The sequence below is a fragment of the Balaenoptera borealis genome, assembly GCF_965194805.1.
Source record: "Balaenoptera borealis genome assembly, chromosome: 5".
NCBI classification, from domain to species: Eukaryota; Metazoa; Chordata; class Mammalia; order Artiodactyla; family Balaenopteridae; genus Balaenoptera; species Balaenoptera borealis.
This window is the reverse complement of record NC_138862.1, coordinates 61,991,789-62,019,362: the sequence shown is the minus strand read 5'-3', so window position 1 is coordinate 62,019,362 and position 27,574 is coordinate 61,991,789. Positions and strand designations below refer to the sequence as shown.

The 27,574-nt window shown below is 39.2% G+C and overlaps 1 protein-coding gene and 1 long non-coding RNA gene across 12 annotated transcripts in view; both read right to left on the bottom strand.

The window, feature by feature from the left end:
- LOC309630039 (uncharacterized protein) overlaps positions 1-2,767 on the bottom strand; it is a 455,061-nt gene extending 452,294 nt beyond the window's left edge. Inside the window, exon 1 of one of the 2 annotated variants that reach the window (XM_082394801.1) lies at positions 2,755-2,767. The gene's annotated coding sequence lies outside the window, so the exon portion shown is untranslated. The remainder of the gene's footprint in view (positions 1-2,754) is intronic. The other variant, XM_082394802.1, reaches the window with a different exon arrangement.
- Positions 1,427-27,574, bottom strand: part of LOC309630049 — a 384,028-nt gene continuing 357,880 nt past the window's right edge. For 9 of the 10 annotated variants that reach the window (XR_014245374.1, XR_014245375.1, XR_014245377.1 and 6 more), the window contains one exon: positions 1,427-26,182. This is a non-coding gene — a long non-coding RNA (uncharacterized lncRNA). The remainder of the gene's footprint in view (positions 26,183-27,574) is intronic. The other variant, XR_014245376.1, reaches the window with a different exon arrangement.

The following is a 27,574-nucleotide window of genomic DNA, read 5'->3' as shown; positions in this document are numbered from 1 at the left end:
AATTCACAGAATAATTTTTCCCATGGTTTAGTGAAGTAATTCCCATTCTTCCAAGTAGCAGCTAAAATAAATTCTTTTCTGTGAAACATGACCACCCTCCTCACGCCACCTTTTCTTATATGTTACTATTCTTTCTCATTCAGGCCCTTGAGAAGCACTTATCACACATTGTTGACAGTATTTACTTACCTGCCTATTTTCCGTCATTATACAGAAATTAAGAAACCAATACATTTCTTAAAGAAAGGAATTGAATTTTATTTATCTTTGAATCCCCACTTCTTAGCACACAGCCCAGCACATCCTAGATAACTCAGTAAATTTTCCAGAATGAGTAACTTCTTTCTTTAATATTTTATATCTCAGTCAAAGAGAGTAATGTGGTAACTAGCATGAATTTCTCTTCGTGAATTAATGCTGCCTTTTGGAGATCAGATCAGTACTTTTACATCTATATTCTCAACCCAGACTTTCGATATTCAACTCTAGATAAATACACCAATATTACACTCATTAATTCATGAGATAAACATTTTTCTCATTTTAATTTTTGAAAATAGAAATAAAATATTTCCAAATCCAACTCTCCTGTCCCAGAAATGGTACTATAGACACAAGTTTGTCACTTACATAAGAGTCATTATTGTTAGGTAAAAGTTTTTGGAGTGGTTGTATATGTGTGCTAATACAAAACCAGGAACAACATGGGTGTATTAAAAAGTTTTTAGAGCTATAAGTAGCTAACCAAATTTAATTAATTATGACTTAAAAATAAGAGTTGAGCTGTATTCTATACCAAGAAATGTGCTGGTAGGTGACTGCATTCACTCATCACATGGGTGGATCATTAGAGATCCGGGCTCTTTCTTCTTCTCTGCCACCTTTAACTACTTCCTGCCACCCCACCTCCAATTCCATGTGTAGCCTCTGGTAGTAAAATAGCTGCTGCAGCTCCAGGTATTACAGATGCTTTCCAGGCAGGTATGAGGGGGAAGGGGCAGCACTGATATCTGTCCCTTTTGTAAGAAAGTAATAGCTTTCCCAGAATCCTCCCTGCAGATTTTGCCCTATGAGTCACTAGTCAGAACTGAGATGAACGATCATACCTGAAAAAGTAAACATCTTGGAGGGAGATTAAAAAAGTAAATATCTTGCTTTTCTTTTTAGATTCCATAGTGGGAGAAAAGTAAGGAAAATGGGTGTTGGAAATCAAGTCCCGTCTACCTTAGTGGATGAAATTAGATGGGACTGTCTGATCAATGCTCTATGTTTCCTAATTTCTATTAGTTTTTATCTTACATTACTCCGTTGCTTTCTTCATTCAAAAAATGCACCAAACTTGTCTCTGGATAGTTTGGACAATGTTTATGCTGCCTTTCCCACACACACAGCATCTATTTTGAATAATTTTTCTCCCTTGATGTATTTGATGGCATTTTTGTAGGCAAAAATCTAATCTTTTTTATTCATCTTTCTAACCTCTTTAGGCCCATTTATATTATTTTCTCTTCACCAGTGCTAATAACTCAAATTTTAATATAATTTGCAATTTTCACTATCGTTCTGCTTATTCCCTTTTCTAGATCATGAATGTAATACTAAACAGAACCAAATCAGAATGTATAATATAAACCTTTGAGTCATCCTAATAGAAACATTTCTCACCAACGGTACACATGCTCATTTTATAATTTCTTCACGTCTCTAAACCAAATCTTAAGCCTTTTCATAGAGTTAAAGAAGATCAGATCTAAAAGGAGATTCCAGCATCGTGTGTTCCAACCCCCTTCATTGTGGAGGTCAGATAACGAAGACCTAGAAGGTCAAAATGACGGTGTTTAAGACAATGCTAGAAACACTGGTTTCCTGGCCCCCAGTTTGATGCTTCCTTCACTAGGTTGAGGTGTGAGTAGGTTTTGCAGGGGAAACATGTTAAATATTAGAAGCATTGGGCCAGTGGAAGAGGAGCCAAGGAGATGGACTATAGAGTTGGCCCAAGAAAGGGCAAGGACAAAGCCCAGCTGGAAATTGTAGAGCAAGCTCAGGCATGATTCAAGCAATCTTGGGCACCAAGTCCAATCTGGTAGCACAGGGCACAGCAGTGGGTGAGCCCTTGGGAGCCAGGCAGGTGTCAGTCATGAACCTGGGAGATGTGCCCATATGTTGTAGAATCCCCGCCAGAAGGCTATGTTTGGGCAAGGCTCCAGTTCCTGGAGTGGAGAGCTGACAGGTGCCAGGTGGGTCCTATCTCTCTCTCTGATCCTAGAGAGATGTACAGCAGTTGAGAGTGGGGCTCTGGTCATAGGAAGCAGATGACTGTCTCTGGATGACTGGTTGCAAACCAAGGAGGAGGAAGTTAAACAGAAATAAGATAAGGTGGCCAGGTCCAATACCAGGGGTAGTACTATACCACAGGCTACACAGGCATCCAGGACTCACCCAGGAATTCCAGCATTTGGAGCTGAGGGGCAGCAAAGGATGTTTGGAAAGCATGAAGAAAACCCAAGAGCCACAGATGAATGTTCAGGCCTCAGGACTAGACATCAGGATTTAATTCAATGTCTCAGCAGCCTCAGTTAGCAGGGCTCAATCTGGGGCACAGAACCAAGCCTGTAGGTTTGCAGCACTAAAGAATGTAGTCAGGCAATCTGTGCACCACACCCTGCAGTTGCTAGACTCCAATTTACACTTAATGTGTGACCTAAAATTATATTGGGGTGGGGCATGAAAGAAGGCATGTCAGGGTCTACAAACCTTAATTTAATAAATTCCATAGGAAAAGTTTATCTTGCAGCTTTTTAAAAAAGCATATCAGTAGTAGGTGGTGTTCATGAATTCTTTATCTAAAATATGTTTACAGATTTGTCTGTCTTAATATAGTTACGTTGTTGGTTTGTGTTAATTTTAGATCTCCTTTAGCAGCTCCTTATTTCTCTGAGACTTTAAAAAAACACAGACAGCATGGAAACAGCTCTAAGGACAGTATATGGATTATAAGAATATATCAGTTGGAGATGGAGAGACTACACGGTGGTCAGGTTTCTGCACAGTCAATACAACTGGGTCATTAAGGTGACCAAGACCACCAGACCATGAAACACTTGGTCCAATCATTTCATCCATCTTAATGACCAAATCCAACCAACTGCAGAATAATACAATCAATTGCTCAGTAACTATCCATTATGATGGCAGAAAACAAAACAAAACAAAACAAATTGGCAGTGTTTTGGTCAGTTCAGTAAAGCTACACAGAAAAGATTGCCAAGCATACGCTGGCTCCTAGTTTTTAATGCCTTTTGTGGTTCAGATGCATTTCATTCATTCTGATTACTTAGGAATACTTATCTCCAGCTTGCTTTTTGCCATTAGTTTCTGTCTACTTTACTGTCTTCAATTTATCTTGTTTAATGACAGATTTTTAAAGCACTTCGTACTTTACTTTTTTAGTCATCATTCTTTTTCTATCCCTACTTATTTATTACATCTTATTAGAAAACCTATTTTTTCTGTGTTTCAGTTTTTTCTGCTATGTATTTATGAGCCTTCCAATTGGCTTTCTCTTTGAAAGCATTAAACAGAATATTGGTATAAATTATATTTTACATACAAGCAAAAATAAAATAGTTGCATGTGTACTTTTTTAACATTTACATAGATAGATATTTAGCTTACATTTATCTCTACCTATGCATTTTCAGATTAGCTATAATCCACATCCAAATATTTAGACCATCTGTTCTCATATCTTGAAAATGGATTGATCTATATTTTTCCCCACTGGAATCCTACTTTACTATAAATCCAGCTTTAATTTTCATATCTTTCTATAGTGGTCAGATTCTACTAAGTTTTACCATTGCATTGTACTCCTTAGCTTTTCTAGGCTGGGATTACACAACACTGCATTAAACAGAGTTAAATATTTGATAATCTACTAGTTGTTTTGTGTGTATTTCTTTAATGAAATTATCAGAATTGACTAACTGTTTTGGTACATGTAGGCACAGAAAATAATTTTGTAAAACTTTTATTTCCTGAAAGCACTTTTGACGAAAGAGGAAACTTTATATTAAAACTTTAAAGAAAAGAAGGAAAAGATCAGAATTACCTCTCTTTTCCAAGAATTAGCTTTACAACAATCTGATCATTGGCTTTGAGTGCTGAGCTGGTCGTCCATATGTGTGAATGCATGTTATTTTTTTTCTTGGCAGTTATCATTGTTAAATGGTAGTGGTGGGGAACTCACTGCAGTAACTGAATTACAAATACAGTGTGCATGTGCCTCAGGCTCGGCTGCAGGAACAGATGGTATTTGAGGTCAGGTAGGTTCAGATCCAACCAATTGGAGCAGGGAACCGATTATAAGGATTGATGGTGGGCAGGTGATGGTGTGAGAGGGGTCAGGTTAGGCAGGTGCTGTTGGGGGTACTTGAAGTCAGAGAGACAAAGTTTCAGGCTAGGCACTCAGGGGTGGGTGGGCTCTGGGGTTGTGAGTAAGAAGAGCACTTCATACAGAAAACTGTGAAGGGTCTGAGCAGCTCTCTTCAAGTAGATTTAACAAACGTGAAGGTCCAGAGAGGCCTTTTATTCTCAAAGTCTCAAACTTCTAACATTGCCTTTTCTAGATAGAACTTCAGTTAGTATAGCTGACTTAAACCTTTGTCCCATTTATAGATTTCCTCCTATTCCTATGTAAGCAGATAGGGTAAAGGGGTCCCTGGACAAAGAGAACCAGGCATGGCTTTCTTTTTTTTTTTTTTTCTCTCTAGTTTTATTAAATTTAACATAAGAAATACCTCTGTAGATGTCAGTCTGAGGGGGTCCATCTAGACGAAATAAGCCTGAGAAAAATCTCTCCTTTGTGCAAATCACGGGGTGCCAGAAAACAAAAACTGCCTTCTCCCATTTCCAAACTGAACTCATTTTTATGTCTCTTATCTTGCAATGTCTTCTTTGTTAATATTTCTTATCTATGCAGTCTGTCCCTGAAGGTTCGTACTGGGATGCATTATCTTGTGTACTTATTACATTATTTGCAGTCAAAATATATTTATAAATATTAACAATTACACCTAGATTTCAAAATTTCTCACTTGTACACATATACACCCAGACACCACAGACGTACATACCCAGGTAGAGTTATACATCTTACCTAAAATCTCCAGTCTTCTTTCCAGAACTCCAACATCTTACATAATCTTCACATGAATCATTCAGCTTCAGAAAATTCTGTTAAATACCCCTCTGAAGGCCAGTGATTTCAATGGCTTCTCTTCCATGTTTATGTGGAAAGGTCAGACACAGGGAATCATATTTTCTTGGCTCTTCCATGCTGATACAGAGTGCCCCATCGTATTTACCAATTCCTTAATCCCCAAACCAATGTGAGAATTATCAGAGGGAATGTAGTTGGACGTGGCTCTGGAAAAATTCTACTGATGGAAAGGTTGTTTCAGTGGGGATAATTAAAGAGCACATACACTATGTGCTATTTAGATACACACACTTTGGAGCACAAATTTTTGTTTGGGGTCTAAAATTTTCTAGCAGTAGTAAAGATTCTCTCCTTGACCAAACACTGCTCAGCCTCCCCTGAATTTTTCAACAAAGTCTAGACTTGTGGACCTCCATGTTTGTCTCTGCATTGTCCAATTTTAGCAAAAATCCTGCTAAGTCACTTTAGCCAGAATTCCCCACCCTCCTCATTTGATCAGGCATGGCTTTCTTAACATAAGAGAAGCCAGTTTTGGTCTAAGCCACCTTGGGACCTAAGCCTGGCCACAATGCTTACCCTTGAACAGGTCTCAGGAATTAAAGATCTTAAGGTATCAAAGAAATGCAGAAACAAACTGTTATCAGGCAAGAGGAGTAACAATAACAAAGATAATATATCAATTGTAGAGACTCCCAGTTCTGTTTCAATGGTAAAGATTAGCCTGAAGTGCTCAACCACCAGATCAACTGGAACGTAAGGGTTGATGATGTTGACCTTTTCTGACCCTCGTGAGTATACATATACCCTTAGCTTAAAACTTCCCCAGTTTTCCTGTTCAGGGAGACACTGCTTTGGGAAAGATCCCTGGTGTCCTCCTTACTTGCTACAAGTAATAGTAAGTCCTTCCTTCTCCCGACATTTGGCTTGGTTGTGTCTTTTGGCTCCACACCCACCAAGAGGTGTAACCAGTTTTTTGGGTAACACTTAGTCTATATGAACTCAGACAATCATTCCATAATCTAAAGAGCTGTTGATCTCCATGTCAGACAGAAATACCATTTTTTTTTCTGCCTTGAACTAGTCTGTTCAGAGATGTCAAAGATTCTGAAAGATTTGACAAGCTGACATCGGGGAGACTTTCATTCTTCATAAATAGATGAATCCATCTTTCAGGGAATCCATCTCTCTGAGTAGATTGACCCAGGTTGAGGGCTTTTATACCCATCTGCCTGGAAAGAACCTGGACTTTATGGATAATTTGCCGTGGAAATGTCAGATGGGGTCTATGAGACTTTTATCAGCTAGCACTCAAGGATTATCTGCAGTCTTTAACATTCGGCTACCATTACTTCCTCTAACAGGTGTAAGGGTTGACGATTTTATGAACTTCATACTCATCTCCTTAACTACTTGGGAAAGTACTCTATGGATTTTGTATGTATGTCATTGTTATGGTTAGCTAGAGGAAGAAAAAGGAATGAGGGATGTGGTATAATAGGAAATTTGTTTATTCTTTTCCTGGTTTCTGGCACTGAGCTCCAGAAACCCTTGGAATTTCCTGAGTGATAGGAGTGTCTTTTATTATTCAAAAAAAGCCCTTTTTCATAGCGCTTGAGTTTATGCAAAGGAGGTGATTTAGGATGGGCCCTTAGGTAGCCTCGGGATAGAGTCTGGTCCCCAGAAAGACTACACAAGTGATTAGAGGGTGGGGATACTCAGCTCCCTCCTCCCCTCCCCCAACTCTGGGCTGAGAAGTGGGTTATAAAAACTCTTAAACAGTGAGATTCAGAGAGCTTCTGGGTTGGTGAACACACCCAGTAGCTGGGAGGGTGGCGTGCCCAGAGAGGGCACAGAAGCTCTGTGCCCTTGCTCCCCTTACCTTGCCCTGTGCATTGCTTCCATTTGGCTGTTCTGAGTTTTGTTCTTTGTAATAAACTGGTAAACATAAATAAAGTGTTTTCCTGAGTTTCATGAGCCATTTTAACAAATTATCAAACCTGAGGAAGGAGTTGTGGGAACCCCCAGCTTAGAGCTGGTTGGTCAGAAATACTGTTGGCCCAGGACTTGTAACAGGTGTCTGAAGTGGGGGCAGTCTTGTGGGACTGAGCTTTTCACCTGTAGAGTCTGGGCTAACTCCACTTAGTCAATGTCAGAACTGAATTGAATTATTGGACACTGAGTTGGTGTCAAATAATTAGAGAATTTGTTGGTGTCAGAAGACCCACCCCAGAAGGGAAGATTAGTTTGAAGGTCATTGTGGAATTCAATCAGTCAATTCACAGGTTAAAAAAAAGATAAAACAGACACAAGGTTTTCGTTTTAATGGCACCATAGATCTTTCCATACTAAAACTTACAAAAGTCTTTCATCTACCTTCTTAGTGGATTAAAAGGAATGTGCAATTTAAGGGAAAGTTATGATACATTAGTTTAAGCAGTCTAATGTAATTTTGTTAGTAATTAAGTCTAATTTCTATTTCTCACTCCCAAGAAGCCTAAATATCAGAAGAATGCATTTATTCTTTATCATTTACAACACGATGAGTAGAGACAGCTTGATCAACACTAAATTATAGCTCAGGAAAAAAGGAGAGTGGTTCTCATGTCGTAGTTCAACTCTTCACCCTTTAATCTGCCAGCTTTTTGAAGATAGGACTGGATTCCTAAGAAAAGGCAAGGATGCTATCTGGATTGGTTATGATTTATTGTTGCTGTAAGTAACAGAAACCTGAAAAATAGTGGTATAAACAGAGAAAGGATTCATTTTTCTCACATAACAAAAAGTATGCAGGTGGATAGCCCAAGACACTTGTGACCATTCAGAGGTGCTCTTGGGGACCTAGGTTCATTCTGTGAACCTGCTTCACCATCCTTATCTCAGGGCTTCGATTTTCCTGGTTATGAGACGCTAATTATGATTATGCAAATCACATCCAAGGTCTAGGCAGGAGAATGAGCAAAATGACAAAAGCAAAAGGCAAAAGGAAGCAAAAGCCAGCTGTCTGTCTTTTTAAAAGGTTTACCATAAAGTCCCTACCAGTGATTTCTGCTTACATCTCATTGGCCAGAACTGAGCCATGTGATGGTATAAATTGTATTCCTCCAAACTCATATATTGAAAACCTAATTCCAATGTGATTGTATTAGAAGGTGGAGCCTTTGGGAGGTGATTAGTCATCATTCTGGTGTCCCCATAAACGGAATTATTGTCCTTATGAAAGAGGCCTGTGAAAACTCCTTTGCCCTTCCACCATGTGTGGTTACAGCTGGAAGGCACCTTCTATGAAACCAGAAAACAGGGTCTCACCAAACACCCAATCTGCTGATGCCTTGATCTTGGGACTTCCCAGCTTCCAGAACCATAAGAAATTAATTTTTGTTGTTTCTAAGCCACTCAGTTTATGGTATTTTGTTATAACGGCCCCCAAGTGACTAACACACATGACTACTCCTTGCTGAAGGTAGTCTGGGGTCATTAGTATTTTAGCTGAGCATATTACACACTTAATAAGAATCACAGTTCTGAGGCATTGATTAAGGGAAAATGAATGTTGTGCTGACATTTAGCACTGATGCTTTCACTCATTGCAATATAAATAGCGACCACCTACAAAATAAAAAGACTTCATAGCTGTGAACCAAAAAATTCCAGTGTTCAAACACTACTCTTGACTATAGTACTCACTCTACAGGAAACCTGTTCCTCTTCCTCTTTTCTCTCCCTTTCCTCTATTCTTCCCATTTTTTTTTTTTTTTTAATCAAATCTTCTCCCTGCATCTTATCTCCCTCTCTGGGCATTTTGTCCTCTCCTCTCTCTTTACTTCTCTTTGTCCATTGTCTTCTCCTCTTGTAACATATACTTACTTTTAGCGCCAACTTACACTTTTCTCTAGTTTCATTAGATAAAACGCCTGTTTAATTAATCTCCTGCTGCATAACAAACCACTGCTGAAGTTAGTAGCTTAAAACAGGGGTCAGAAAATTTTCCTGTACAGACTGTATGGTAAACATTTTAACTTTAGGGGCCATATGATCTCTGCCATTGTAGAGCAAAAGTAGCCACACAGATGATATGTAAACAAATGGGTGTGACTGTGTCTCAATAAAACTTTATTTACAAACAGGTGGTGGGCCAAACTTGGTCTGCAGGCTGTATGTAATTGATCATTCCTTGGCTTAAAAGAAAAATGATTTATCATTTCTCATGATTCTCTGAGTTGACTGACTCAGCAGGACAGTGTTTTTCTTCCACACAGTGTAACTGAGGTCACTCATGTGGCTGTATTGAATGGATAGTTCCACGGAAGATGGAACATCCAAAGTGGATTCTCATCCTCCAGGGCTTCCCTCCACATAGCTTTTTATTATGCAGTAATCTAGTCTGCGCTCTTTCACAGCATGGAATATGGCTTCCAAGAGGAAGTGTGCCAAGAGGTCAGGCTCCAGGGTGCAAGTGCTCATCAAGCCTCTGCTTGCATCATTTTGCTAAAATCTCATTGGCCAACACAAGTCACATGGCCAATCCCAGAGACAGTATAGGAGAGGCTACACAGGGGTGTCACTACCCAGAGACATGGATCACTGGGGGTCACCAATGTAAGAGAACACCACAGTCTGCCTTCTGGTCCTCAGTGATTCATGTTTCTCCTGCATTCAAAATAAAGTTGCCTTCTTCCCAGGACCCACACAATATCATCCCATTTCAGCATTAGGTTCAGGCTTGGTATCTGGCATCTTGTATATGAATCAATTTCAGGTATAGATGAGATCCCTTGAGTGTGGTTCCACAGGTTAAGAGAGCTATGGACTAAAACAAGTTATCTGCCTCACACATCCAACGTTCAATGATGAAAACAAGAAAGGATAACCTCAATAGACATTCTCTTTCCACAAATGACAGCACATGTAGGAGTAGAGGGTATATAGCTATTGCTCCACAGTACTGTCATCCATCTGAGCACATGTCACTAGGGGGAAGGGAATGTTTGTTGTATTGAATACTCCTTAGGAGTAGTTCCTTAATCCATTGCTCTCCTCCACTCTGTGATCTTCTGGGTTCATGGCTCCACTTTCTGAGATGGCCTTCCTTTCTATAAATAATGGCTATGCTTATAGCTGAGTAGTACTCTTAGATGACTTCCTATCATTATTAAGTTGGTGGTTCAGAGATGTCTTTTCATTTTGGCCTATTCCTCTGAGTCTAAGCTGGTACAACTCCTTTAAAAATGTTAGGGATTTTCTAGATATCAAATTTTAAATCCATTCCATTAGACAAAAGCCCACACTCACAAATTTAATGACAAAGTTCTCTCCTTAGCTTGAACTGAGAGTGAGTGTGTTGTGGTAAAATACACTCAAGATTCTCAGAAGTGATTTGTCTAGGTGAGAGGATCCACGAAGCATTGCCTTAAATCTTTCAGAGGTCTAAACAAGGGATCAGACATCTGCAACCTTGATTGGATATCTACCCTCAGGCCTCATTTTACTGACAACATCTTGGAGTTGATCTTTATCCCTCAGGAAAACTCTTTAGAATGTTTACCCACTGAAGAGACTGAAAATAAGAAACATTTATATTGTATAAGCATCCAAAAGTCCTGAGTTGGAAATATTTCCTCTAAATTCTGCTTGAAGGCTGAATAGTACTTTCTTTAGCTTCTTTTTTTTTTTTTTTTTTTTTTTTTTTGCAATACTTTGCCATAAGTGGCTTAAAGCTCTAATTGGCACATTCAATATTCTGCCTGTAAATCTCTTTGGCTAAATTCTCAACTTTATGAGGTACCTAATTTTTCTATCTTTTAAGGTACCACAGGTGACAATTTCCTTCATTCATCTATTAATTTATTATACAGGTCCATTTTCCTCCAGCCTTCAATAGAAATTTTAGTGTTCTTCCAGCCTCCGCTACCAGTTTCCTCACTTTGCAGGCCTCCATTTTCCATGCAGTCCCAAATCCTGTAATAATCATGTTCATTTTTTATTTTCTGTATTTTATGATGCTTTGACATATTGGGGCCTTGCTGACCCAGAAGAGACTGCCCCCTCTGAGGGCTAGCAAATTCCTAGAGCTAGCAAATGACTACCCTGCAAGTATACCTTTTATATGTAAAATAACTAATTAAGAGCCCATACCCACAAACTACCCACTTAATGAGCTCTCACACATCACTCATTGCCCTAATCAACCCAGGGCCAGGTATCACACAACTCAAAACAGTCTCTACACCCCAGAGCCTGCTGATACTATTCAAAGTAACCAATCCTAAACCTGCTTAGCCTGATTACCTGTTTTACCTATTCCTCCCCATGAAAACCACAATAAAGGCTCTTGTCCATGTATTTCCCTCATTCCTGTTTCCTGACGACCCTGGTGCTTTCCCATGTGGCCCTGCATAGGGTAGCAAGTCTCTTCCTCTTGAAAACTATGAGGAAACAAACTATCTTTTCAATGGCTATCATCTCCTGATCTGTTGACCTCACCATACCTGAATAAAAACAAAATCCTAGGTATATTTTAAAGCCATCCAATGTCATAGGCTTTAGGTTTTATAACAGCACCATACTTCTAGGTACCAATTTCTATATTAACTATTTGTTGTTACATAACAGCCACCCTCCAACCCAGTGGCTTCAAATGTCTTTTATTTCTCACAATTCTGTGGGTTGTTGACTCAGCTGAGTGTTCTTCTGTTCCATGTGGTGGAGCTGAGATCACTCAAGCGACTGCATTCAACTAGGAGCTCAGCTGGGGGTGGAACATCCAGGATGACCCTCCAGGGCCTCTTTCTATTTGTTTTCTCATTATTCAGTAGTCAAGACTGAGCTTCTTTATAACATGGCAGCTCACTTCTAAAAGTGAACATTCCAAAAGACAATCCCCAATGTGCAAATATTTATCAAGCTTCTGCTTGAGTCATGCTTCTTAATATCTCATTGAACAAACCATCCTCTAGCTCATACTCTATGTGGGAGGGGACTACCCAAGGGCTGAAAACCAAGAGGTATAGGTCTTCTGGGGCCACCAGTGTAACAGTCTACTACACTATTACAATGCCATTCTAAGTTTCTTTTTATTACTTTGGGGGATTGCCCATGGAGTACAGCAGAAAATGTACACATGTTGGGATGTGGTAGAGACAAAAGGTCTGCAAAACATGGATGTAGACAAGACTATTCTGATGGATTTAATTTTTCACTACTCAACTAGCCATGTTGGCATTCTAGAAATACAAACTTTCATTTTTCTAGAACACCTTTTAATTTAGGATTATAGGCATTACACTACCAGTAAGTTTTTATTTGATATCTCCATCACTATTAAAGAAGTCTACTGTGGCTAATTCTGTTGGGGACTATGAGATTTTCTTTTTACTTAAACTTTTTTTTGTTGCCATTATTGTTCCTGTTTCTTCTTCCTCCATAGATTCCTTTGGTTACATGGCCATTCTGAGAAGAGATAGTCCTCAGCAATTATCCACATGGAAACATGTGCTACTTATGGCAGTCTGCTCTTGCTTGTTTCCTGCCTTGCTAATTTTGTGAAATTGATTATTTGTGAATAGTTATTTGATTACAGAAATAACTTACTTAAGCCTAGAATTTTAAAGACTTAGACGATTAAGGTCATCTACATGGTTCTGAATCACTGAGATTAAAAAGGGAAGATCCAGGTTACCATCTGACTATGAAATATCTCTACATTGGGGAATATCTTTGTGCTTTTAGGTCCCATAGAGAAAGCCAAACTGATAGCTGTTTTATTGAGAGGTTGAAAAAATAGCAGGACCTCTTTCCATCAGATCACTCATTCCAAATATCATCCTGAGTCAGGAGTCTCCCAAATATAATTACTACTACACTCTGCACATTAACCTCTGCTTACACCTATTTATGATGCATGCTGCTTCTGTGTCCTGGATTCATTTAGACAACCTCTGCTTTGCCACCTTCTGAAGGTTTCAAAGTAGAATCCACCTATAGCAGTCATCAAAAAGTACTTGAAGTGCCATTTTAAAATATAGATCCTTGGGCCTTGCCTCAGATGTACTACATCACAGTTTCTCAAGTTTGAATCCAGGAATCTGGCTTCTTTTTGACAGGTATCCATGTTTGCTTCATGTATTCTAAAGTTCAAGAATCATTGCTAGGGAAAGACAAAAATAAGGTGTGAATCTCAACCTAAGTTAAGTAACATTCATGTTTGGTTTCTGAGAAGAGGAACAAGATCTGATTTTAGCAAAAATCAGAACTAAGCTTTGTCTTTGAAGACCTTCTTATCTCCCTTTCATCTCTGCTCCCTCTCATTCTTCAGTAATTAAGCAGTAATTGTCATTTGTCCAGCCAACTCTGTGAACTGGGCACTGGGCCTTGAGCCTCACAAAATCCTATGGTCTAAGTAACAGTATCATCCTCATCTACAGGTGAGGATATTGAGGTTGATTGAGGTTATGGAATTTGTCCAGAGCAGAAGCTAAGGAAAGGTAAAGCTAGAATTTGAGCTCACATCTGCTCTCTCATCACTTGACTGAGAAACTAATTCATACTGTGGTATTAAGGGTGTTATGTTTCAGATACTCACATGTCTCTGCATCTTCCTGTGGCCGTCCCGTTTTTCAGAACCTTCAGTACCAGCACACCTCAGAAGCACCTTTCTCTTTCCTTTTTAATTGACTCTTTAGTTTCCTTTTTGTGGATATTTCTCCCAATTTTTTGCAACGAAGAGTGGAAGGTTGATGGCCAGTATCCTCCCACCTCAGCCATCTCTAGAATGTTTGTTTAATAGGCAAAATGCAGCCACTTTGATTACACAACTAGCCAGATGTCTTCCAGAAAAAAATGAGTAGCAGAGACCTTACTGCAGAAGCCCTTTCTTCTTCATAAATGACTCCACTGGGGGTATACACCCCATGTCTCTGTTTCTGTCGCTGGGCTCCAATACTTAGAAGAGTGCCTGGTGCCCCATGTTCATATTCACTAAATGTCAGCTGAATAAGTGAATGAACAAACTGCATTTTTTCCCCAGTTTTACTGAGAAATAATTGATATACAACACTGTATACGTCATATAGCATGATGGTTTGATTTACATTGATTGTGAAACGATTACCACAATAGTTTCGGCTAACATCCTTCTTTTCATATAGACATAAATAGAAAAGCAAGAAAAAAGGAAAAAAGAAAAAACTGTTCTCCTTGTGATGAGAACTCTTAGAATTTACTTTCTTAACCTCCCTACGTATCACACACCAGTGTTAGCCATAGTCATTATGTTGTACATTACATCCCTAGTACTTGGACATTTGTACTTTTTGACCACCTTCCTCCAATTCCCCCTCCCCCCAGCCCCCACCTTTAGTAACGCAAGTCTGATCCGTTTCCATGAGTTTTTTTTTTTTTTTAATCCCACATATAAGTGAGATCATACTGTATTTGTCTTCCTCTGTTTGACTTATCTCACTTAGCATAATGCCTTTAAGGTCCATCCACGCTGCTGCAAATGGTAGGATTTCATCATTTTTTATGGCTGAATAATGTTCATTGTATACAGAGTTGACCCTTTGTATTCTCAGGTTCTGCATCCATGAATTAAACAAATCACAGATTAAAAATAATTTTAAAAAATTCCAGAAAGTTCTAGAAAGCAAAGTTTGAATTTGCCACATGCTGGCAACTATCTACATAACATTTATATTGTATTTACAACTATTTACATAGCATTTACACTGTGTTAATCTAGAGATGATTTTAAGTATACGGGAGGATGTGCATAGGTTACATGCAAATACTACACCATTTTATATAAGGGATTTGAGCATCCATGAGATTTAGTATCCGAGAGGGGTCCTGGAACCAATCCCATGTGGATACCTAGGGACGACTATATATACCACAACTTCTTTTTCCATTCATCCATCAATGGATACCTAGGTTGTTTCCATGCCTTGGCTATTGTAAATAATGTTGCCATGAACATGGCAGTACAGATATTTTTTTGAGTTAGTGTTTTCATTTCCTTTGACTATACTCCCAGAGGTGGAATTGCTGGATCATATGGTAGTTCTATTTTTATTTTTATTTTTTTAGGATTTTTCCATTCTGTTTTCCATAGTGGCTTTACCAATTTACAGTCTTACCAACAGTACAATGATTTCCTTTTCTTCACATCCTTGCCAGCATTTGTTATCTCTTGTCTTTTTGATGATGGCCATTCTAACAGGCATGTGGTGATATCTCATTGTGGTTTTAATTTGCATTTCCCTGTTGACTAGTGATGTTGATCATCTTTTCATGTACCTGTTGGCCTTTCATATATCTTCTCTGAAGAAATGTCTATTCAGGTCCTTTGCTCATTTTGCAATTGTTTTATTTGGTTGTTTTGTTTTTGTTTCTGTTTTGCTATTGATTTGCATGAATTATTTATATATTTTTGGATATTAACTCCTTATCAGATATATGGGGTTGTTTCCCATTCCATAAGTTGTCTTTTCTTTCTTTTTTTTTTTTTGGCCATACTGCATGGCTTGTGGGATCTTAGTTCCCCAACCAGAGATTGAACCCAGGCCCCTGGCAGTGAAAACGCTGAGTCATAACCACTAGACTGCCAGGGAATTCCCCATAGGTTGTCTTTTCAAAGCGCATTTTAACATTATGATTCTTATCAGAGATTCAGAAGGTAAGATAGCTAAGATCTGGGTTAAAATTTCCAGGATGGGAAATTGATCTTCTAGATAGGTCACCGCCTGTCCTGTGCAATTACTTGATTAAGCAACATAGTTGCAACTGTGTCCCAATGTGTGGTCCAGGAATGGGAATTTCAGGTGCTTCACTAGGAATACTTGGCCAAATGTCAATGGGTGTCTCTAGGTATTAAAGCTAAGCTATATACTTTCCGATAAACCTATATATTCAATATTTATTGAGCACTTACTATGTACAGGTACAGTTCTAGGCACTGGGAATACAGCAGTTGACAAAATTACCAAAAGTTCTGGTCCTAATAGAGTTTGTTATGTTCTGTTTGGGGAGGAGGGGTGGTTGCTTATGAAGAGAACAGGCGAACACAAACATTCAGACCAACATCAAAGGCACATGCATTGAAGGAGAGAGGAGAGACCAGCTAAGCATGATACATAAGAAATTTGCACTGCGTGTGGCCTTCTCTGCGTGGGGCTATAGCTCTAAAAAAGGGCTGCATTAGGGATGGGCTGGGGCTGGGGGAAAAATGATGCCACGAAGGATGTTACCAGGGTGATACTCTAGTTCTCCCCAAACCTCCACGCTATTCCTCCTTCTCCTTTGGAACCTGTATTTCTATGCTAAATGTGAGAGAGTAGAAAAGATGTTTCCTGTTCACTATGAAACTTGTAGTACAGGTTCTGCTGCTTGGATGCCACAGAAACTCGCTGAGTTTGCGCATCAGGGCTGCCATGGAATGAGTGACACGTGCACAGAGAGAGGCTGAGGCTGCCTCCCTGGGCTGATGGGCAGCATGGAGTGGCACTGCCAGGGAGATCTTGTGCTTCTCCTTGGTCACTCTCCTGGCCCAGCCCCGCCTGGCCTGGGCCACAGCGACACACGGAGATGCTTGCTCCTTAGGACGTGGGAGCATGTGCTTATTTGGGCAATCTCAAACAGGATCAGGCCAGTCTCTCTTCCCTCCTCCAATACAGGTACCTCTGATGTTAGTCTGCTTGTGAGTTTTTGTGTTTGCCCATTCTGTGCCAGGGGTGAGATTCATGGTCCCCCAAATATCATTTTCCCTTCTCCCAGAAAATGTCTGGACCCACTCCTGCTTGAAGGACTGGTGCATTTTTATCAGTGTCTCACTCTATTTTCTCTTAAAATGCAAATATTCAGGAAAGAGTTAAATTACTAAATATCTAACATGTGCATGTAAATTAATTTCTCATGCAGGTGACAAGAGAACTGAGAATAAGAAAACTGGCAAGGTGGGTAAAAGGAGTATATGGGGTGCAGAGAGGTTGGGGGCTGGGAGGAAGAGACAGAAAAGAGAATAAAAATGAGCGCAGGTACCTATACCTACCACACACAGAGGCACACACACGTGCACACAACCTGAGGTCACCAGAGCCAAAATTCTCCTTTGTTATCCTTCCTTGGGACATCCCCAAGGTGTGGCAGTTCGGCAGCAAGTCGTGGGGGGAAGTGCCCAAGCTCTGGAGTTGGACAAAATGGGTTCTAACCCCAATTTCATTTCCGTGTGTCTGTATGACCTCCTGCAAGTTATTGACTCTCTGAGCCTTAATTTCCTCATCTGTAAGAAAAAAAAGCCGGGGCGGGGGGGGACAGAGATAATAACACCTATTTCTTAGGAGCACTGTGAGGGTTACATAAGATGATGAATGCTGAGTGATTGGCACAGAGTCTGACACATAACAAACCAAAGGGCAGTGAGCTTCAGGGTGCATTTGGAAGGATACCCGGCTTACAGGAGGGAAGTCAGAGGATCCCAAGTGGCTTCCATCACCTCTGTTGTCTTATTCCTCCAGAAGGGATCAGGAAGGGAAAGGCAGAGTAGCATAGTCGATGGTTTTTGCTGTTCATGCTAGCCTGGCCAGAATCTGCAGAGATTTCTCTTCCAAACTGGACAGCATTGAAGCATTTATTTTATTACACAGTGACTTTCATCTCTAGCTACTGCTTCTTCTGCCAGCACACAATTCCGCATGATTATCGGTTCCTATTGGGGCCTGGAACAAGAGGAGATGTTACAGGTGAGGATGGAGAAGCATCGTGAGTGAGAAGCTTTCTTGGTGCCAGCCAGGCTCCATCAGAGCCAGAAATGCTACCACTCACTCTAAGAACAAAGATAAAGCCCCCTCCACATTCGGCCTTGGGTCTCTCCTCCCCTCCTTCCTGCTTCTGCACAGGCACATGAACATTTTCTCTGGGGTCTGTTTGCAAACCGCATCTCACCTTTTGCTCTCAGCCTCAGGCTTTTGCTAAGAACATAGTGGAGAGCTGCAGCAACATTCGGATTCACCTTTATAAACAGAAGCCAAGGTCCCCCGAATCAGCTGCCATTTTCCCAGCTTCTCCTTGCTTGGGCCTCAAACTCTGTCCTTGAGTGGCCGTGTTCACTCACTTGGGGGCTTCCATTCAACCACAGCTACGAAGAGAACATGGAGCAGCCCCACTGGGCTTCTGAGCAGGAAGAGAGCAGTTGAAGCAATAATTTCTCAGCTTGTTACCAAGCACAACTAATAGATTAATCAGCGCCTTTGTTGTAAGCCTTGAATATTAGTTTGATATTAGCTTGGTTAAATATCCAGGGCTGGAGTGTGCATGCCTGTGCATACATAAGGCAAAGGGATTTAGTGAGTCTCCGGAGAAATGCTCTTTTCCCCAAGACTTGCCTTCTCCATGCACTCTCGGCTCCCCAGCATATGCATGATTATATCCCCGTGCTGACCCCAAACATAAACCTGGACGCCACTGAGAGAGTGAGCAGGATTGGTTCCTGCCCTGCTGTAGACAACGGTCACACATCCATTTTGGCTGCTCCCATAATAACTGAGAGTTGGTAAGAAGAGTAATTATGTGGGGACTCGAATCAGGTCGCCTGAGACTAAAATCTCTCTGGGGCACTTACCCTTACACCATTAATCACTGTAAACCTCAGTTTCTTCCTCACTCAAATGTTGATAATAGTACCTGCCTCTGAGGGTTGCAGAAGGGTTAACTGAGGTAATGAATATAAAGTGCCAGCACAATGCCTGGCACATAATAAGTACTTAATAAATGTCAGATGTTATTAACAATTCTCTACATTCTTATAGCACTTAATTATTTTCCAAGTACTTTCATATCATTTCATACGATTCTCCTAACCTACCCACCAGGTATAAGATGCAAAGCATGTAGTTTTATCCTCATTTGCTCAATTAGAAAATTGAGTTTCTAAATGATTAAGTGTCATAGTTGTAATTGATGAGAACCCATTCTGGCATTTGTCCCCTTCCCCTCCCCACTCCACCCCCAGCTGCTTTAAGAAGCTAGACTAAGCAAAATTTTCTATTCAAATCAGAAAAAGCAGGAAACTTGAATTATATTATGCGCTTCTTATCAACGAACAACTTCTCTGAGTTTGGTTTTCACAATTGTAGTATTACAGAGCCTCTGTGGTCTTTGGCTTTTCCTTAGCAATAGGGCTGGGTCCCACTGCAGCAAGGAGAGATGGTCCCACTTCTCACTGGTCCTCACCCTCTACCATTCCCAGGACCCTTGGAACATATTGCCTAGGTCGTACCTACTTCTGTAGAGTTGAGCTCCAGCACAGAGGAACTATTTTAGTTGTGTTTCTCCTAGAGCAGCTAGCAGATACTTCCCACACAGTACTAAATAACTACTTGTGGATTGATGATCTTGTAATCTGGGGTTCTCTAATTCAGGCCTAATGAATGCCTATGTCAAGGTCAGCCTCATTAGCCTATCAAGTATTTTGATATTCTCGTAAGTCTAGACAGTCAGATAAGAAAACTGCAGCTTTAAATGGTTTTACCAAGAGGGTAGGAGGGAAACACATTTCCTTACATACTGTTAAAAAAAAAAAAAAGTTCTTCAAAGTTTCCAGAGATTCCCAAGGTACCCACCATAGTCGTTAGCTATCAAGAAGAACCAGAAGGAAAGTCTTTCTGTATATACCAGCATTGGTCTTTCAAGATTTTAGTTAAAAGTAAGTGTGACACTGAGACATGTACTAGAGAAAGCAAGACATGTACTAGACATCAATGGCATTTCCTCCCTGTTTTGTAGATTTGGATTCCAAAACAAACCATTTTGCAACTTGCATACAAATCACGTAACTTTCTCTTAGAAAATGATGGTATATTTATAAGGTTCCATGGATTATGGTCATGCATAATTGATGGCCTAGACCATAGGACATGCTACAGCCAACTTTGCCTTTCCTTTAAAATTAAACTGTATCATGAGATCAAAATTAAACTGTGAACTAACCAGAAGATAATATACAAAAAAATGACAGTATACAAAAAACTAACCAGAAGATAGTATAATAAAAATGATAGGCTACTTGGAGGAATATAAGTGCATTTATGTTAAAGAAATATAAATACATGATATAAGATACCAATGTATAACTCTTAACTGTTATCAATGCTTGCTTAATTTAATTCTGGTTCTAGCTTGGGAAGATTATAAAACAATTCTTACAGAATTTTTTCTTAGTGACAAATACATTCCAGGATTCACACTCTGCTTTTGAGCATATTGGCTTATCATCAAATGTCCTTACAAGGAACTTTACCCCATTTTGCTTGGCAATTATACCATCTAACATTTCAATTATTTTGCTTACATTTTAAATTCTTTAAATTTCAAAGTAGTTATTTCTTTTTGCTTTATACCAAAAGCAGATAATAACAGTCATACAACAAGAATTCAAGGTCCTATATAAAATCATCTTTCCAAATAGATTTTCCTTTGTCTAACAACTTTTCTTTCCAAGAACCTCTTTTGAAACCTGGAGCTGACCATTAACTTACACATTAAGTTTATTTATTTACTACTTTTCTACTACAAATTTCCAGCCTCTATCAAAAGATCCATTGACACAAATGCTTCAAAATTTACTTTAAAAAATACATTCAAACAGAATACAAATGGGTTAAAAAATTTTAACCTACTTTTTAGCTATTTTAATTATTTTGAAATAATTTTAAATTTATAGAAGAGTTTCAAGAATAATAAAAATAACTCCTGTATTCTCTTAATCCAGATTTACCAATTGTTAACACTTTGCTAATTTGTTTTCTCCATGTGATATATGTTACTATGTTGAAACATTTGAAATTATTTGTAATTATGTCTCTTTACCCCTAAATAGTTCAATTTTTCTTCAAAAAGAAGCAAGGGCATGCTCCTACATAAACAATATAGTTATTTAATCGGGAACATTTAATATTCATACAGCACTATTATCTAACAGAAGGTTCATTGTCGAATTTACCAACTGTCCCAATAATGTCCGTTATAGCCATCCTCCCCACCCCCATGCCCAATTCAGAATCCAATACAAGATAACACATTTCCTTCAGTTATCATGTTTCTTTAGTTTCTTTTAATCTGGGACAGTTTCTCAGGCTTTCACTGTCTTTTATGACACTGACATTTTAAAAAGAATACAGACCAACTCTTTGGAGTTTGTCTGATATTTCCTCATGTTTCCATGCCGGTTATCCATTGGCAGAAGGGGTGGTGTGTAAAAAATGCTGTGTCCTTCTTTGTGTGTCCCATCAGGAGACACAGGATGTCTGGCTGCCCCACTGTTGGTGATATTAACTTCCACCATGGTTGAAGTACTCTGTGTCAGGTTTCTCCATTGGAAGGTTACCATTTTTCCCCTTGATATTAACAAGAAATCTGTGGAAAGATACTTTGAGACTATATAAATACCCTGTTTCTCATCAAACTTGGACCAATCCTTATAGCATCCCATGAAGATATACTTAACAGAATACTGTGGATGACTGAAAAATGGTGATTTTTAAATTCTATCATTCTTTCTAATTTATGATGTAACATTCTATTGTAAGAAGAGCTTCCCCTTCTCACGTGTTATTTATTTATGTATTAATTTATTATCAATTTGGACTTATGGGTTCTTATTTTATTCAATGAGTTATAACAAATTACTGTACTTATCCATTTCAAAGCACAAATTGTCACATATTCGATTAGTGGAACTTATGTGGAGCCTTTTCAAGTTGGCTCTTGTACCCATTTGACATGTCCTCATCATTTTGTGATCATTATTTTGTAGCACAGAAAGATGTTCTAAGCTCACCCTGGATTTTCTCTGCCCTAGTCCTGGAATCAACTGTAGTCTCTTTTAGTGGAAGAATGGTATTTAGAATCCCAAATGTACGCATACAATTATATTTTTAAACATAAGCTTTAAAAGATATTCAGTGTTTTTTCCATTATGTCTAAAGTGCCAGTTTGGGCAAAGCCAACTGTGTCCACAGAGCAAGACAGTGGGCATTCTATATTGACTGACCTAGTGTTATAAATCTTAACAAGAATGTAAGGTACTATATACTTCTTCTATTTTAAGATTCTAAGATACACCATAGTTTTAATAACAGTTTCTTGGAGGGTGGAAGGAGGATAAAGAATTCTACATTAAATGTTCACATTGATTATAAGGCATCTACTAATTTCAAAAACATCAAGATGTGAAAAAAATTTGCATCTTAGAATCAAGAAAACAAGCAATTTATCTCAAAGAAGAGCATATCATTATGACTTCATGCAGAATCATTCAAATGATTTAGGGAAAGCATTAAATAATGTTATAAACTGTTTTGTTTATATTTCTTGTCTCTTTTGTTATGCTTAACTGTACATTCTTTTCATTGGTTGCAATAAAAGTACAGGGGATAGGTCAAATGGATCTATTTTATTTTTTACAGATACATGGAAAATGAGAAGAAATCACAGCCAGATCTTCTATTCCTCAATGATTGAGCTTAAAGAAGATATATCATCACTAGAAATGTTACTTGTTCTACATTTTCGCTTAGGCTAATTTTAATAGGTCAATTATATCATCTCAATGAATCAGAAAACTAAATGGATTCTGATAATAATTACACGAATATTTTATGTAAGGATATGACTTTACTGTTAACAAACACTTTGCAAAGGCAAAATCTCAAGGGTAGTAAAGTGTATCAACTGACTAGGAGATCCTGCTGGGGTCTGACTGCCCCAGGTACGAGTCCTGTCTTTCTGCTACTTACTAGGTTTTCACCCTTAGGCAAATTACTTAACCTCTCTAGGCTTCAGTTTTCTCATTCGTCAAAGGACGATAATCATAGTACCTACCTCAAAAAGTCATCATGAGGATGAAATGAGAGAATTCAGGGAAAGTGCATAGACCAATGCTTGGTACCCAGAAAACTGTTCAATAAATTTTAGCTGATAAAAAAGTAGATCAAAGACAGAAGTCAGCATCATTCTAGTATCTCAGATGGATACATTTTCTTTGTACATTCCTTATAAAACAATTTAGTATTTTTTCCCTACTTAAGAACCTAAGTGGATTCAACAGAAAAAAATCTCCTTAAGTTCTAAGTCAGAAATAAGAGTTAGGAATCTGCACCATAGGAGGATACGTGCACTTGCCTACGGTGGTTTAGTTAGCAAGCTAAACCCATCCTCCTTTTTCTTGTCTACTACCCTACCACCCATAGGAAAACTGTGGTTCATGTGAGCTATTGCGTCAAAAAACCGAGCAAAAAATTTTCAACCCAAGGTAAGCAGCAAAAAAAAGAAAAGAGTACACAGCCAGCGGATTTGGATTGCCCTGTCCCTTTCAGATTGTGTCTGCTGGATGACTCACTCTTTGCCACAATGCTGGTCATAAGCGGTGCTGAGGGTCCTTATCCTGGGACAATACCTCACAGATGATTAATGCTTTAAAGAGAGAAGACACCCTTCATCTTCAAAATAAGGGATTCACCATTTCCCTCTGAATTCTTTAATTGGCCTTTCTAATTAGAGGGATTTGCTGCTTTATTTGGCAGTAGTTGGCTGTGATCTGTGTGGTTTCTGTAGGACTGGGCCAGATTGTTTGCATCTTAAAGGAATTCTGGGGAAGCCCTACCTCTTTCTAGGGTTTCTTTCATGCTATTTGAGGGTTTTAGAGAACTGAGGTCAAGGATGCTCCATTAGCATCGTTGTGCAGAGGAAGGAAGCTGGGACTCTACCGCCTATTTCAGAGCAATTACATCACCCACTCTGGCTCAGTTCCTACAACGCTGTGTGAAGCTGTGGATGAAGCAATATGCAAGATCAGACGGTCACAGGTCCCCTGCCATTTGCACAGCTCTTGTCCTGCAAAGTTTTAGCATCTACACTACTCATTCTTGGGAAAACCTCCTATGTTCTTCCCTCTAAGTTGGTTTGTCTGAAGGTTCCACCTAACTAAAAGCTGGAAAAGAAAGGAATTCTTTATTTGGAAAATATTAAAGCATGCGGGGACGTGTGTGATAATAGCCAGCTCTGAATATAAGTCACTAAGGGTTACCCTACAATGTAGCTTAAACAAATAACATTAGAACAGAAAATTTAATTATATGGTCATAGCAAGAAGCAATTTGTAACAATTAACTTTTCAGGGAGGCCTGTTTTCACCTTGCCCTGTAGAAGCCTCAGGTGTTTGTTCAAAGGGACCAGACCCACAAATTGTGAAAGTTCTTTTAAACCAGGGAGCCACGGCCCAAGTTCTGTGCTTTACTGCTCAGGCAGCCCTTCTGCCCCATTAACATCCTCCATGGGTCTCTCCACACCCACCATCCAAGGTTCACTAAAGGTAGACTCAGAAGTGTCTCAAGTTCCAATCTTCTCTCCTGCTCTGGATAGAGACTTAATGCTTTCTAGAAGCTGGATGCATGGATGCCTTGTACCTTCTAGCTACCAGTTTACTTCCCATGATCTGTCCTCTGACCTTTTGCTATCAGTGTATATCTCCCCAGCCTCAGGGTTTTTCATGGTTATTCCTGGTCTATGATTTTCCTCCTTGAGCTCAGTGGCTTACCAAAGACCTAATTCAGCAGCCTGTTTGCCTCTGACTCTTTAATTAGCTCCCTAGAGGCTTTTCTTAAAAGTCTTCCTGGATCATTTTGAAAGGGGCATTTTCTGTATCTAAAGCTCCCTCCTCATCAGGAGGTAGAGCTTAAAGCTTGCCTTACCCCCCCTACACACAGTCTACCAAGGCCTCTGATTATGAAAACATGCTACTAGAAGGATCAAGGATGAAATAATTTCTTTCTTCATGTCTTCATTTACTCAACAGATGTTATTTTGGCCACCTATTATATTCAATACATTGAAAAGGCTACAATGACGAATGTATTTCCATTCCTGTTTCAGAGGACTTACAGTTCAGAGCAATAGTTCTTCAACTTCATTGTGCATAAAAATCTCCTGGGGAGCTTATTAAAAACCAGATACCCAGACCCCACAGCTCAGAGATTATTATGATTCCATAGGTGTAGAGTGGGGCCTGAGAATCTGTTTTTTTTAACAACCAACCTCCCATATAGCAAAAACTGAGGCAGGGACCCTGCGGATACCTTAAGAAGCACTACTGTATGAGAAGAGATACCCCGAGTCTATATCACCTCCTATCTGGGACACAGTTCTGGAAACCAGGGAAAGTAGGCAAAACATGGCTTATATGTTTGATTTACCTAAATAAAATGTGAAGATCCTATTGTATCTGTATATTTTTATTTTTACCAAGGTGCTCTAATTGCTTTATCTTCCTTTCCTTTGACATAGGAGGGAGCATGACATACCTTGGTTTTAGAGATGAAGATGTTAAAAACAATCACTCATTCTCCACACATTATGCAGCAAGATCGTAGCAGGTGCGGGTCTCCGGCAAGTAGATTCACCACCTTCCCGACATAATGAGGCAGCTTCTTTTTCATATTCTGAAAATGCAACAGCTTCTCCAAGCTCCTACGTGCTCTAGTGACTCAATGATGCACAATTAAGAAACAACTTGACTTTCTCAAGTTCACCGAGCCATGGGTGGAGCCCAGGAGTCTGACATTTTTGAAAGTTCTCCAGATACTGATGCCACTGGGAATGTGGAGAAAGTATGGACAAGGGTGGCGTGAAGCTCCTCGCCGGCCCCTCCCCCGACCCTGCTCAGATTGAGTCCATTGAACTTTGTGCTCTCTCTGTGTTTATTCTCTTCTAGCTCCCAACCCCATATCTTTATCTTTTTTTTTTTTTTTCTTTTCTTTTCTCTCTCTTTGGAAGAATACTCAGGGTACCATTTCATCTGTTTGGAGCAGCAGTTGCTCTCTTTCCGTAAGTGGTTGTCTAAAAGTCCATTCATCTCCAAAGTGAAGCCTGTGGATTCTCTGGTGAATCCGATTGATGCTGCTGTTGAGCGGCCTCCTGGTGATTACAGGTAAGATAAATATACATATATGAAATAGATACTGTGTTATATATAAAATGTTAGATATTTACATATATGTATAATAGATACATATTTCAAAAATCTTAAAAGTACATTGGCCATTAGTCCTTTTCTTTCAACTTCATCTGTTACTTTCAACTTCCAATATTATGTGATGCTTATATCAAAACTATTTCTAATGGAAACCGCAAGGACTTTATTGGCTGGCTCTCTGTCAGAGAAATGCTTTGGAGATGACCATGTCAGAGTCTTGTCAGGTATCCTAAAACTCTGGAGAGAGGCAGTGAAAGAAAATCCATTGTATTCTAGTCTACATAATCTCAACTGGTTCATAGTAAAACCATGAAGAACACCAATATTTGACTGGGCTCCAGTTTCTTTTCTTTTTTTCAGATTTACAAATATTTCCTTGTTAATTGCTCTTCTGGTCTAACTTGAACATCAGTATCCACAACTTTGAAGAAAGTTGTGTTTTTTTGTTTTTTGTTTTTGTAAATACTTAAATACTTTTTTCATTATTTTTTTCTAAAGTATAAATGACCATTTTGAAGAGAATTGGAAAGTTCTTGATGCAGTGTAACAGGCAAGGTTTTGGGGTCTATAGACCTTCATTCAAACCCTGTTCTTCCCCTTATAGCTCTTTGACTTTAGACAAGTTGTGTGACCTCACTGAGCGTCAGTTTCCTCAGCTATAAAATGGAGATAATAATAGTGCCTCGCTCAAAGCAATGTTGTGAGGAGCAAATGAGAAGAGGCATACAAAATGCTTAGCACAGCATGGGCCCATGATAAGCATTCATTAAAGGTTAAATTTTATTGTTAAATTTTATTATTTTATTATTATTATTAGTCTTGGAAACATTTATATGTTCTTTTTTTTTTTTTTTTTTTTTAATTTTTGGCCTCACCACAAGGCATGCGGGATCTTATGGGGATCTTCCCCAACCAGGGTTCGAACCCATGCCCCCTGCAGTGGAAGCATGGATTCTTAACCACTGGACTGCCAGGTAAGTCCCCCATTTGTATTTTCATAGGTATCAGAACTTCAGGAAAAGAAATAAAACTCCTCATTAAGCATATCAGCAAGCAAATGGATAAGGATTTGTGGAGGGCTCAATAAATGTTCTTGCCTGAAAGAATACCACTGGCTTTTAAATACATTTATTTACTCAGCAAAATCGTATTGTGCATATGCTATGTGAATTATATCTCAATAAATTAAACACACACACATAACACACAAACACAGCTACGTTGTGCACCCTTGTCTATGCAGGGCACTGGGAGATGGGTGCAGAGAATACTAAGAAATACAAGGTACACTTCCTGCCTCTAGAGTATGAATAGGAGCTAATCAGAACTTAGTT